Source organism: Lacerta agilis, chromosome 18, assembly GCF_009819535.1.
Source record: "Lacerta agilis isolate rLacAgi1 chromosome 18, rLacAgi1.pri, whole genome shotgun sequence".
NCBI lineage: Eukaryota > Metazoa > Chordata > Lepidosauria > Squamata > Lacertidae > Lacerta > Lacerta agilis.
The window spans coordinates 8,109,370-8,122,655 of record NC_046329.1 but is presented as its reverse complement, the minus strand read 5'-3'; the positions used below and the strand labels follow the sequence as shown (position 1 = coordinate 8,122,655).

At 46.7% G+C, this 13,286-nt stretch overlaps 1 protein-coding gene across 1 annotated transcript in view; it reads left to right on the top strand.

Annotated features, from left to right (window-relative positions):
• Window positions 1-2,820: 2,820 nt before the first annotated feature.
• Window positions 2,821-13,286, top strand: part of SBNO2 (strawberry notch homolog 2) — an 86,781-nt gene continuing 76,315 nt past the window's right edge. Inside the window, exon 1 of the mRNA XM_033136504.1 lies at window positions 2,821-2,926. The gene's annotated coding sequence lies outside the window, so the exon portion shown is untranslated. The remainder of the gene's footprint in view (window positions 2,927-13,286) is intronic.

The following is a 13,286-nucleotide window of genomic DNA, read 5'->3' as shown; positions in this document are numbered from 1 at the left end:
CCCTAGGACGGGAAGTAGACGGGGTTCTACTGAGAAGTCTCTGGAGGATCATAGTTCAGTGGCAGGACACCAGCCTGGAATGCAGAAGGATTCAGGCGGAAGGACCCAGGCATGCTTAATTTATACAGACTCATTGTTATTGTTATTGCCAGTGTGGTGTAGCGGTTAAGAGCGGTGGACTCATAATCTGGTGAACCGGGTTCGCGTTCCCGCTCCTCCACATGCAGCTGTTGGGTGACCTTGGACTAGTCACACTTCTCTGAAGTCTCTCAGCCCCACTCACCTCACAGAGTGTTTGTTGTGGGGGGTGGAAGGGAAAGGAGAATGTTAGCTGCTTTGAGACTCCTTAGGGTAGTGATAAAGCGGGATATCAAATCCAAACTCCTCTTCTTCTTTTTTAATCTGTCTGTCAGGATGCACAACACTTTAACAACCCATTGTATCATGAAATAAATAGCAAATTATAAATAATAATAAAATAGCAAGTAAATAATCCATCAACCGGTTAATTTTATTTATTTATTTCTGTTGAATATTTTTGGCTTAATAAACTTAAGTGGATGTTTTCAATCCCAGACTGGGGAAGTAATAAAAATAAATGGGGGGGGGGGGCAATAGTTACAAAATTTCACAAAACCACACAGACAGGTCCATTAACCGACAAATTAACAATTCTGTCCTAAGGTAAACTACCAAGGATAAAAATTTAAATGTCCAATTTAACCTGGGTGAAAGACGAACACAAGGCATTGTGAGTAATAAATTTAGTAGTAAAAACAGCCAATCGCAACAATTCAGTTTTTAACTTAGGGCAACAACAAGCCTACTGCTGTTGCTATATGCATAATAATAATAATAGTAATAATAATAATAATAATGTCAATTAATCAGTTGGAATGAATTAATCAGAATGAAATGAAATGATTAATGAACTAAGGTTTGTTTAACTCCCCAGAGTGGCTGGGGAAGCTCAGCCAGATGGGCGGGGCACAAATTAATAATAATAATAATAATAATAATAATAATAATAATATAACTATGTGGCAAGCCTGGAAAAAATTGTATGTTGTTGTTTTTGAACGTCGTTGTTTCATTCTTCCTTTCTATACATTTTAAAGACAGGCAAGCTACGATAATCAAAACACAACTTTAATATAAGACGCAATTAAATTAAAAACAGGTTAAGGCAATTTAAAATTACAAAGTGTATTATTATTACTGACTGCCGCGGCTGTCAAAACAATTAAGAAAAATTCCCTGCAGTGCACGTGTTCCTTAAACTTAATTCCGAGCTCTGCGGCCCCGCCCACTCCCCTCGACTCCGCCCCATCCATCTTAGCCACCCACTTCTATAAAGATAGCTGGATAGATAAGGGTAAGAATGATGAAACACGTCCGGATTCCATTCGACAGCCGCCACATTCCCGGGTCGGGAGCTCCCTGTTCTCTACGTCACTCCCCACAACTGTCGGCTCAGCCGGTAGAGCGTGAGATTCTGAATCTCAGGTTCGTGGGTTCGAGCCCCATGTTGGATTAAAAAAAAAAAAAAGATTCCTGTATTAGATTCCTGCTGTTAGGTGATCTTTGGGATCTCTTCTGCAATTCTACGAGACCACCTAAGCGCCTCCCATCTGAAGCCCCCCCCCCGCCAGTCTATTGCCAAAGGGGCCTCTCCAGCTATAGAGATGGTACGTGGCGGAGAAATCGCCGCCGAATCTGTGCGCGGCCCCGTCAGATACCGGAAGTCGCGCGTAGTCCACAGGGGGTCGTCGGGGCCGGAGAAAAAATGGCGGCCATCCTGAACTTCAGTTCCCATAATGCCTCGCAAGCGGGCCTTCTGGCGGGGGCTGATGGGAGTTGGAGTTCAGCCTGCGGGCTTTTTACATGGCGTGCTCTGGTCCATGGGGTCACGAAGAGTCGGACACGACTGAACAATACTGTACTGTACTTGCATGTTACGGTATATATAATCTGGCTTCCTCAGCCTCTGCCCTCCAGATGCTTTTGGCCTACAACTCCCATGAGCCCCACCTAGCGGGACCAGCGGTCAGGGATGATGGGAATTGTAGTCTCAAAAACATCTGGAGGGCCGAGGTTGAGGAAGCCTGTACATAATAATAATGTAGATGAATACTCTATAACATGTTATAGGTATGTCACCAGATGTCAAAGAAATAAACAACTATCTGACTTTTAGAAGGCAGCCATGTTTAGGGAAGCTTTTAATATTTGATAAATTATTGCATTTTAATATTTTGCTGGAAGCCTCCCAGAGTGGCTGGGGAAACCCAGCCAGATGGGCGGGGTATAAACAAAACATTATTATTATTACTATTATTACGTATTAATATTATTATTGTTGCACACAATTTTTCAAAAGATATAACAGAGATATGCATACAAATGTAGATGAATTTTGTATATATTAGAATTTTATTATAAAAAGTATTGTCACAATAATGTAGATAAATAATATAATACAATATATTTTGAAAGCGTGTTGTAAAAATAGCCCTGCGCGACTTTTAACATTCCATATTTATTTATTTAAAAAAAAAAAACCAAGCGCCTCCCGCCTCCCCCAGCTTCCTCCTAAGCAGGAGAAGCGACAGCATGTCCCGAGAAGGGAGGAAGGGGTTGTTGTCGCGAACCCGGAAGTGTCGTCACAGCTCGACGGCCGCTCCCTTCGCCCCCTCCCTCCCGCTCCCTTTTCCGGACCGGAAGTCCGCGCCCGCCTCCTCCAAGATGGCGAACCCGGAAGTCGGCGAGAGCCCAAGCCAGCAAGCCGAGGGGAGCCGGGAGCCCTGAGCCCGGGCTGAAGCGGCGGCGGCGACGGCCGCCTGGCCTCGCTCCTCGCCTCCGTCCCTCCCTCCTCGCTCGCCGGCCTTCACGCGTGTTAGTACGGGAGGAGGAGGGCGAAGTCAAGGTGAGAGCGACCCCCTCCCCTCCCCCTCGGCCCCTCCCCCTCCAGTGACGTCAGCAACGCCCCCTCAACCCAGCCCCCCACCTTCCCGCTCCCTGCGCCCCTTCGCTGCTCCCCTTTCCATCCCTTCTCAAGCCACTCCCCTTCACTGACGTCATTACACCCCCCAGTCCAGCCTCCTCAACTCCCAACTTTTATTGGGGAGGGGGTGTCTGTCCTCCCCTACTTGCCCCCCCTTCCCCCAAACCCTGGTCCTCTCTCGGGTCCTCTTTGAGTGCCCATGGGGAGGGGGTTGATTGGCAGCTGGAAGGCAGCCCCCCCTCTTCGTTTCCCTTCTCCCCCCACCACTCTTCTTTTTTTTGGGGGGGGGGAGGTTATTCCAAGAAGTTCCAAGGAGGGAGCAATTTGGGGGTTGTGTGTTTTTTGGGGGGTGGGTGGGGGAGCCCAAGGGAGTCCCTCTCCTACCCCTCTTAAAGGTGGCTTGGTTTTGGGTTGGTGGGGGGCCTTCCTCCTATGGCTTTCTGCTTTCCCTATGGGAAGCGTGGGACGAGTTCATTCCCCAAAGGAGGGTGTGTGTGAGAGAGACACCCCCATTTGCACTGTAACTTAACCGTCCAGGGGTCCTTTACCTTTTACCTGCCTCTAAAGCAATCCGTCCCACTTTAAACAGCCACTGCTTTCCTGCTCCCTCCCCGAAAAGAGTTGGGAACTGTAGTTTGATATGAGTGCTGAGAGTTGTTAGAAGACCCGCTCCCCCCCCCCCGCAGTTCTACTTTTCCCAAAGGTCCCTGAGAAGAGAGGTGGGTTGTTAAACCTTTGTAGTTTTTTTTTGGGGGGGGGTCTCCTACTGACTCACCCGTCATGAACTACAGCTCCCAGGAGCTCCCTATGGAGGAAGCTGGGACGGTTTACACTGCTTTCATGGTTGTTCCGGCCGGTAGATGGTGTTGTGGTGGCGGGAGGGTCGAGCCGGAGAAGTTTTATTCTACCTCTTCACAAATTTTCACTTGTTTCTGTTCACAAATCACTGTTCACCAGCACCCCCTGTTTCATTTGTGTGTATGCTCCTTCCTGCTTCCCCTTGTGGTTCTCTCCGTTTCCTCTTGCTTCTCCCCAAATTGGAGGGGGGGGGGCTATTTGGTGGTCAAGGGACCTCCGTGGAGGACTTGGGGGATAAAGCTGCTTCTTTGGAAATGGAATACACACCTGTTGGTGTGTGTTGTTGCATCATATGTATGTATTTTTAAAAAAGCAAAAAAAAAAAAATCTTCTACAGAGGGGTCGGGAAGCAAAAGCAGGGTCTTAACTACAGTATCTGAAGAAGTGTGCATGCACACGAAAGCTCATACTAAGAACAAACTTAGTTGGTCTCTAAGGTGCTACTGGAAGGAATTTTATTTTTTATTTTGTTTTAACTACAGTAGTTTGACAACCCCCTCCAGTAACTGGGATGGGAGGGGGCAACAGGCTTCCTTCATAGAATCCTAGAATTGTAGAGTTGGAAGGGACCCCAAGAGTCATCTAATCCAACCCCACTGTTTGCCCATACTTGGCCTGGCCCTGAGTTTCTGGAAGCCAGCTGGACAGGGGAAGGAGTTTGCGTTGCCCTCCCCAAGCACGGGAGCCCCCCTTCCGCCTGTCAGGATAGCGAAGATACCACTTCTCCTTCCTTAAAGAAACACACGACTCTTCTTTCTTGCGGCCCTTTCTTCCCCTCGTCTACTTCCTTCTCCAAGAGAAGGCTGTAGCTCTGCGGCGGAGCACCTGCGCTGCATGTAGAAGACAGGGCTCCCTGAAGCTGACTTAGCTCGGTGTTCTCTGCACTGATCAGCTGTGGCTTTCTAGGATTTCAAATCCAGAGCATTTCCCTGGCCTACCTGGAGATACTGGGGATTCGAACCTGGGACCACGTTTGAGCAAAGCTCATGCTCTCCCACTCAACTGCACCCCTTGCCTCCACCTTGGTAAGAGTTAGATTTGCCAGGAGGGTTTGCTCCCCGCTGTACATACTTTCCTGCCATTTCTCCCCTGCCCCATGGCTCCTCATTTGAGATCCCTTTTCGTTTCTTCCCCCTTTTTTTGAAAGGTACGGTGATTAATTGGTTGGAAATCTCCAATGAATTAGCACCCCTCTAGTAAGTGCAGCTGTTCTGAATCATTTCCTGGAGCACCTTCCTTAAAAGGCGCCCACAACACCCCCTCGGGGCCAAGGGTGTGCCCGAGCGCTGGTAGCAGCCTGATACCCTGAAGGCAGCTGGCTCTGGGGTGTGGCAGGCCAGCTCTTTCAAACACTGATTTGCCATGCGGGGACACCAGGCGTGCCGCAAACTCCTGACCTCTTCCTGTGCTGTTGCGACATGCTTTGGCATCTGCGTGGCCCAGATTTTGAAACAGGGACTGCTGACATTCCTGCATTGCAGGGGGTTGGGCCAGATGACCCTTGGGGTCCCTTCCAGTGTGCTATGATTCTGTGACGCTGCCCCAGTTTTGCCTTCCAGCCTGGAAGGCTTAAGCTTGCTAGGCTCCCTTATAGCCGAGCCGTGCGGACAGCATTAGGAGGCACAGGAATATAGAAAGCCACAGATAAATTGCAAACAGATTGAAACCTCGGCAGGATTATTGTAATAACCTGCAGTTTCAAAAAGGGTATATATTTAAAGGAAGATGAATAAATGAACCAGCTAAGTTAATTTGGATATGCAGAAGGTATTAATAAATTTAAGGAGCCGCAGAAAGTGGGGGAAGGAAGCCGAGTTTTGAAATGTCGAAATGATTGTAAAACCAGTCATGCATAAATCTGAAAAGTATATAGGAATATAGAAAGCTGCCCGAGTGACATGTTGGTGCCTCTATTGTGGCAGTGAGTCCCTTAAGCTAATTATGTTAAGTCTGAAGATGTACTTTTGCCTCTTTCTTCTGGTTCATGAGCCTCCTTCCTGGGATGTTTTCTTTCCTTCTGAGTTGCCTTGTATATATTGCTCTTCCTCTGTTTTAGGGGGTTGGACTAGATGACCCTTGATACCCCTTTCCAGCTCTGCCATTCTATTATTCTGTGAGGTCAGGGCGACGTGCATGGTTCTCTGTTTACAATCCATGCGCAGGGGGGAGACACCAAAGGGGGCCGTCCCTTTGGAGGTGGAGCGAGGGCGTGAGCCAGCCCACTTGTACTAACATCGTAGTCTTAATGGGGATGGTGTTGTAACTGGGTGGGTGGGGGATATTGTTTATTTGGGGTGGGGCTGTTTTATATTGTTCTTAACTGTTAGTACAGTCATACCTTGCTCTTCCTGAACACCGCAAACCTCCCAGAAGTGAGTGTTCTGGTTTGCGAACGTTCTTTGGAACCTGAACGTCTGGCGGGGCTTCCGCAGCCGCCAATTGGCTGCAGGAGCTTCCTGCAGCCAATCAGAAGCTGCGCTTTGGTTTCCGAACGTTTTGGAAGTCGAACGGACTTCCGGAACGGATTCCGTTCGACTTCCGAGTTACGACTGTATTTTGCATTTTTTTGGTTCTCTAAGGCTCTACTTCTACACCGTACATATACTACATCCTTTTAAATGCATTTGTGGGAGGGGGTTTGTTGTTACTTTCATTTTGACCATGTGCTTGTGTTTTGAACCACCCAGAGATCTTGTGATGAAGGGCAGTAAACAAACCTTAATAATGTCCTCCAAACAACCCTGCGAGGTAGGTTAGGCTGAGTGTAGGAAGCTGACCAAGGATTGCCCAGTGAGCAGAGTGGGATTGGAACTCGGGACCCCTGGGATATCACAAATGCTGACGAGTGTTTCTGAGCCTGCGCCCTTGCTTCGACACGAAGGAACTTGAAGCCAAACTCCACGTAGCCGGGATTAGGCGCTGGGGTCCCTGTGGCTTCTCGTCACGCCTGAACCCATCGTGCGTCTTCTTTAGAAAATCAAGTCATCACCTCTTATCTGACTCTTCTCCCTGCGAGGGTTTGACGCCGCTGTCAGCAAAACCAGCAAATCTGGCTCTGTTCAGCCCTAGGGCAGGGCACGGAGAAACCCTGGATTTTTCAGCAAACTAGGCATACCTCTTTTCTCTTGCCAGAGGGAGGCCTTCTCTGCACGACACTGGGAACGGAGATTACCCAAGGTTTCTTTTCTTCATGGCCCAGGGAGCCGAGCGCCTAGCTGCTGACAACTCCCTTGGAAGGTTTCGTTGCAAAAGAATCATTGAGGCTCGGGAGGTGTGCGGAGGGGGACTACTTTGAAGGCGGGTCAGGTGTGTTGAATGTTGTCTTTGGCAAGGAGGCCCCGATACGCTCGGGAGAAGCTCTGAGCTGCCTGCCCCAACCGAAAATCAGGTTCCAGGAGGAGCGGCACACGGGGAGGGATCCCTTGCGCTGTCTGGGCTCACGGATCTCGGTGGCTGCGGGGATGTTTGGGCTCGGCTCGGCTTTCGTGAAACAGCCGAGGCAACCTAGGAAACCGACGGTATGCATTTTTCTTTGGGATATTGGCGTGGGTTAGAACTACTCAGTGGCAGGTTCTGGGGGTTCGTACCCAGCTTTTCAGAATGTGGGGGATTCCAGGCACCTGGGAGCTTTTTCCGATGCCACTTGCTGTCGAGCCAGAGCCGTTTGGTCCATTTAGTTCAGTATTGCCTGCCCTGGCTGGCAGCGGCTCGCCAGGTCTTCATGCAGCAGGTTCTTTCCCCAGCCCTCCCGGGAAATTGAACCCGGTACCTTCTGCATTCAAAGCAGGTGGCCCGCCCCGGAGCTACAGAACGGAGCCAGACTCCAGTCCTCGTGGCTTTGAATGAAATAAATAGGAATGTAGGAGACTGTCCTATCCCCCAAAGGAGAATCTGTAGCGTTGGAAGGGACCCCAAGGCTCGTCCAGTCCAACCCCCTGCAATGCAGGAATCTTTTGCTCAACCCGGAGCTCGAACCCAGGGCCTTGAGATTAAGAGTCTCATGTTCTTAATCTCATGGCACATCCAGCTCAGAAACATCTGTACTGACAGGATGCGACTCTCCAGGGTTTCAGGCCAGGGAGCTGCATTTATGTGTTACGTCCTGTTGGCATCTGTCGGTCTCGAGAGACAATGGCGCACGCCTCCGGGGGTGAAGTCGGAACAGCTGTGCTAGCAGCAATGACGTGACCTCTCTGTATTAATTGTACGCTGCCCACCTGACTCTGTCATGGATACTTTAGTTGAGATTCCTGCATTGCAGGATGTTCCCCGGGGGTCCCTTCCAACTCCACAATTCTACGGTCCTGTGATTCTCATTCCCTGGCTTCATCCCGCTCTGGCGACAGTATTTGCAACCGGAGCTCGAACGATGGAAAAGTCGAGGAAGTGGCGGCATGACTAAAGTTTGCAGAATCGTGTAGGGCAGAACTCGCGGCCATCCAGTGGAGCTGAGCATTGAGCGATTCAAGATGGGATCGAAAGAAGTCTTTTTCATGTTCTCCTGCGGGAGGCAGCTGATGACCACCATCCGGGATGCCTTTAAAAGAAGATTAGACAAAAAGAATGTCAAACCTGAGGGAGCCTGGTGCTGATAATCCTTTTCTGGATTTCAGATCTTGCATGGTTTCTCCCCACCCCATAATCGCAGTGTTCTGTAAATGAAGGTACCAGCGGTCCAGTGTTAGAAACTCAGATATATAATGCAGTTGCCAAATGACACCTTAAACCTAGGTTCAGGTCACACAGCACAACTGAATGTCTAGGCACTGGGTTGTTTTTTGTGTGTATGTGTGTGTGCAATGAAGTTTGTTGTTGTTCATTTCCTTTCTATATGTTTTAAAGAACAAATTGCAATGTGGTTTGCAGCGCATTGGAAACGTCAAATAAAACAATAAAAATGAATCCAATCCAACCATCAAGGAAAATATTTCAGATCCTTCTCTAAGGGATGTTTGGCTTCCCCCCAGTCATCAACCCAGAATCCAGAGATCTCCATGTGGTCGCAATTGGACCCGCGCCAGTCACAAAACGTACCTGGCGCCTGGCCGATTTCTTTTTTTTTTTTATAAGATTTTTATTATTTTCCGATAAAACAAGAGAAAGACATAACATAACATAAACACCAACATTAACACAGTAAAAAACACATTACATAAACACATTCGACAAAGAGAACAATTAAAACAAAACCAAAACCAATACATACCTAAACTGGAACACCAATCTATCTCTTACTACTTAACGAAATCTAGTTTCTGATCTTCTAAAGGGACCTCCCCCGCTTTCCCTCCTCTGCCTTCCATACTAATATACTTTGGTAACATCCATTTTTAACATTACAATTCATTATCCAACCTTTTATACTATCATAAAAACTTAACATCTTATAATTTCATGAAATAATTCTTAAATCAATCTTATACTTCTTTTCACTTAAGCTGCTGCTATTAGTCAGTTACATATCTCTTCACTAATTCAAAATTCCCAAAATCGTGACATCAAAATCTTAAAACTTAACATCAAAATCCTAAAGTCTTAACACACTATCTTCAGGGTACCATAAATCCATCCTAATTCAATTTTTATCATTTTCACCCTATTCCCCTTCTCACCATTTTTCTGCTCTCTCCCATGCCCCCCCACCATTCATCTTTACATTCCCCTCTGTTATCCTTGTTCAGTATCATCTTATAGTTTATAAATCTCCTCCTTGGGCGCCTCAAGAGGCACCAACTCTCCTCTCCCAGCAACTCCATTTCGCAATTTTGATTTCCTTCCACTTGTGTCTTCAAAAATCTTCTCATCTTCATCTCTGGACTCCCACTCCAGAGACTGAATCTTGTAGCTCCAGTCAAAACATCAGCCCTGCGTCTCTCACTACACCAGGGCCGTCCATTTACCTGGGGTTGCTGAATCAATTCGTCCCATTTCTGCAGCACCTCCCCCAGTTCCCTGGAGAAGTCTGCTTCCAAGTTATCAAAATTCTCCCAAATCTGGCTGGTCTCTCCTGCTCCACAACAAATTTCTTTGAAATTGCGCCCTAGCCAGTCCATTTTCCGATTCACAAACTCCAATTGCAGAAGGATTGTTCTTTGTTCCTGGGTAATACCCGGATCTAGAATCAGTTTAAAAGCGAAAGCAAGCATGGTTGGAGAAGACAAAGGGTGTCAGATATCAGTAATTTTCCATCTTGCGTACTAGTTTTCCAGCGCCATTTTCCCTGAGACAGGGTGCCAAGAACAATTCCAAAAGCCACAGAAGAGATATTTCCAAAGTCTTCAATCCCCTCACAGGGATTTAATCCACTTCTCTGTCAAAGTGCTTCGTAGCAACATTGTATCTAGTGATGCAGCTGCAGCCACTTGAGACTTAATTACCTCCTCTGCACAACAAAGGAGAGGGACGGGCTTCCTTTTGACATCCCTCCCGGTTGCCAATTATTCAAATGTAAATCCAATTAGTCCCGTACTTACAGCAGCCGGGGTTCTTCTTTTTTCTTTGAAGTTAGCAGGAAAAGCTCGGTGCTCAGGTCTGGCAGAATCGCTGCTTTGATCTCCTGGGGGGGTGCATCCGCCTCTCCAGTCCCGTGTCGGAGCTCCGCTCGCTTGATTTCCCCCCCTTACGAGGGTCAATCAAGAGCAGAGACGGCACGTCTGGGACCCACGAGGCCGCGGTCCACGGGACGCTCTTCCCGTGGCTTTAAGGGGCCCTTGGCGCAGACAAGGAGACCCCTAAAACCCCCCGGGGACAGGAGCTGATTCAGCTCCACTCCGCCATTATCCGGCACCAAACCGGAAGCCCGATTTCTAACACTGCACTGGTCTGGTGTTGGTCCTCCTCTCTGATAATTTGAACCTGTGTTGAGGTTCTTCACTATGGAACTCCCTGCCTATTGACAAGCGCCTTTCCTGTTCTCTTTTGGGCACTTGCTAAACACATTTTTGTTTAGGCAAGCCTACCCCAGACATGCAGAACATCTATATAATCTTAGCTTATCATTGATTCTACCTTCTTGTCTTTTTTGCAAACCACTTTGAGGTTTGTTTGTTTTTTGTTTTTGTTTTTAAAAACCCACCAAGCAGCATATGAATTGTGCGAAATAAATTTGCTTGCGCGGAAAGTGTCGACATCCTGGGCGCTTACCCTCAGAAACCCACTGCCTACTGTAGCGATTCCATTGTGGGGCGAAGAAACCCAAAGTGCGGTGTAGTGGTTAAGAGTGGTAGACTCGTAATCTGGTGAACCGGGTTCGCGTCTCTGCTCTTCCACATGCAGCTGCTGGGTGGCCTTGGGCTAATCACACTTCTCTCTGAAGTCTCTCAGCCCCACTCACCTCACAGAGTGTTTGTTGTTGGGGAGGAAGGGAAAGGAGAATGTGAGCTGCTCTGAGACTCCTTCGGGTAGTGATAAAGTGGGATATCAAATCTAAACTCTTCTTCTTCTACTTATGCGGCTTGGTGTGAAAAACTAGCTTGGCTGAGAATCTGCTGGCCCTGCCCCCCCCCCCAATAAAACTTAAGTGCCCTGTCTTCGGATAAAGCTCACCCGCTGTGACTTTTAGTGCCCGCCAGAATTGATGTTTGCCTTAACAAAGAAAAGTGTAGGGAGGCGTTTAGGATTTAAATGCTGCTGCAAGGCATGAAGTCTTGGGCTTGGGTATCTTGTCTGCAGATGGGAATCCTGACAAAAAAGCGATGCCTGTGGACTTGATCTTGCAAGGGACCTGCTTGTTATGTAGGAATCAGGGTGGATAAAAATCAATGTTTTTTAAAAATAAAAAATATTTAAATAGGTTTTTTAAAAAATTTAAATCATATTTTTAAAATAAAATGCTTTTGGAGGAAAAACCTTTCTAAAGACAGTTTTCTGTTTTAAGCTACATTATAGTCAAAAGGCTGTTCATCAGGAAATAAGGATTTTAAAAAAAAGTTTTTCATGTGTGCTAAAAAGCTTAGTCTTGAGGTGTGTTTTTTAATTGTTTAACCACATCACTTAACAAACATGGATACATACACTGCAATGTTATTGTTTTAGTTAAATAGATTGTTATTAAGGAAATGATTATTTTTCTCCTTCCAATGAAGAACAGCAGAAATGTTGTCCAAATATAAACAGTTAACTTATTAAACTTCGCAATAATTTCATAATTATCAGTCTATGTATTTCTAATAGTATAGCCAAATCAGTAATTTTTGACATAACTGTAAAAACTACTCTGAAAATTTATTATTCCAAAAATGAAACGTTCGCCTGGTTGTAAGTATTAAGATGATACCAGCAAGAATGAGTCTTTCTGTAAAAATATATATGATTTAAATCAATTCTTACTGACTAGTGATTTAAATCGATTTGATTTAAATCAAATACACCCTGGTAGGAATCCTCTAGGTGCGAACCTCGCAGCGACTGCTAACTGATGTACGGAAGTAGGGCATTTGTAGGGCACAGGGAAGCAAGATTTTTCTCTGGGCATTCTGCTTTGGGTTTGCGCGACCGAAACAGAGAATAAGGAATGGATAAACAAAGGTGATAGGGTACTCGATAAAGGGAAACACCAGATGGGGTGTGGTCTGGCGGGGGCTGACTCACTGGAACTGAATTGTCCTCCCGCCATGGCATAATCCTGGAAAGTTGCGGGAACCTCTTGATGTGGTTGATTGGCAGCGAGATCAGGGCATGCAGAAGGAAGTGTGCTTTTAAAATAACAGGCAATTAACTGACGGGGTTGGCTGCCAGGGCATGTTTGCGATTGTCGCTACCTTAGATGACTTTTTTCAAATAGCGAGAGAGAAAGGAATGGGCTGATTCGTGGTGGTCTCCGGGCAGCTCGGTCTCCTCCGGTGCTGTTGGCAGTGTTAGGAACTCAGGTATACAGTATACAGGTGAAACTCGAAAAATTAGAATATCGTGGAAAAGTCCATTCAGGTAAGCAATTGTTTCCATTAGATACTGGAGTTTAATATATTTGACATGCAAAGCGAGATATGTCAAGCCTTTGCTTGTTATAATTGTGATGATTATGACGTGCAGCTGATGAGAACCCCAAAGTTGAGATTGTTAATTTGGGGTTCTCATCAGCTGTACGCCATAATCATCACAATTATAACAAATAAAGGCTTGACACATATCTCGCTTTGCATGTCGTGAGTCTATCTCATATATTAGTTTCACCTTTTAAGTTGAATTACTGAAAAAAATGAACCTTTCCACGATATTCTAATTTTTCGAGTTTCACCTGTACAAGCTAGGCGCCAAATGGCTCCTTAAACCAGCGATGCTCCTGAATCCCAGTTGCTGGAAGCCAAAGGAAGGGGAGAGATGCTCTTGCGCTCGGGTTTTGGGGTTCCCCATTGGGGCATCTCGTCGGCCGCTGTGAGAACAGGATGCTAGACTAGGTGGGCCATTGGCCTCATCTATAAGTCAT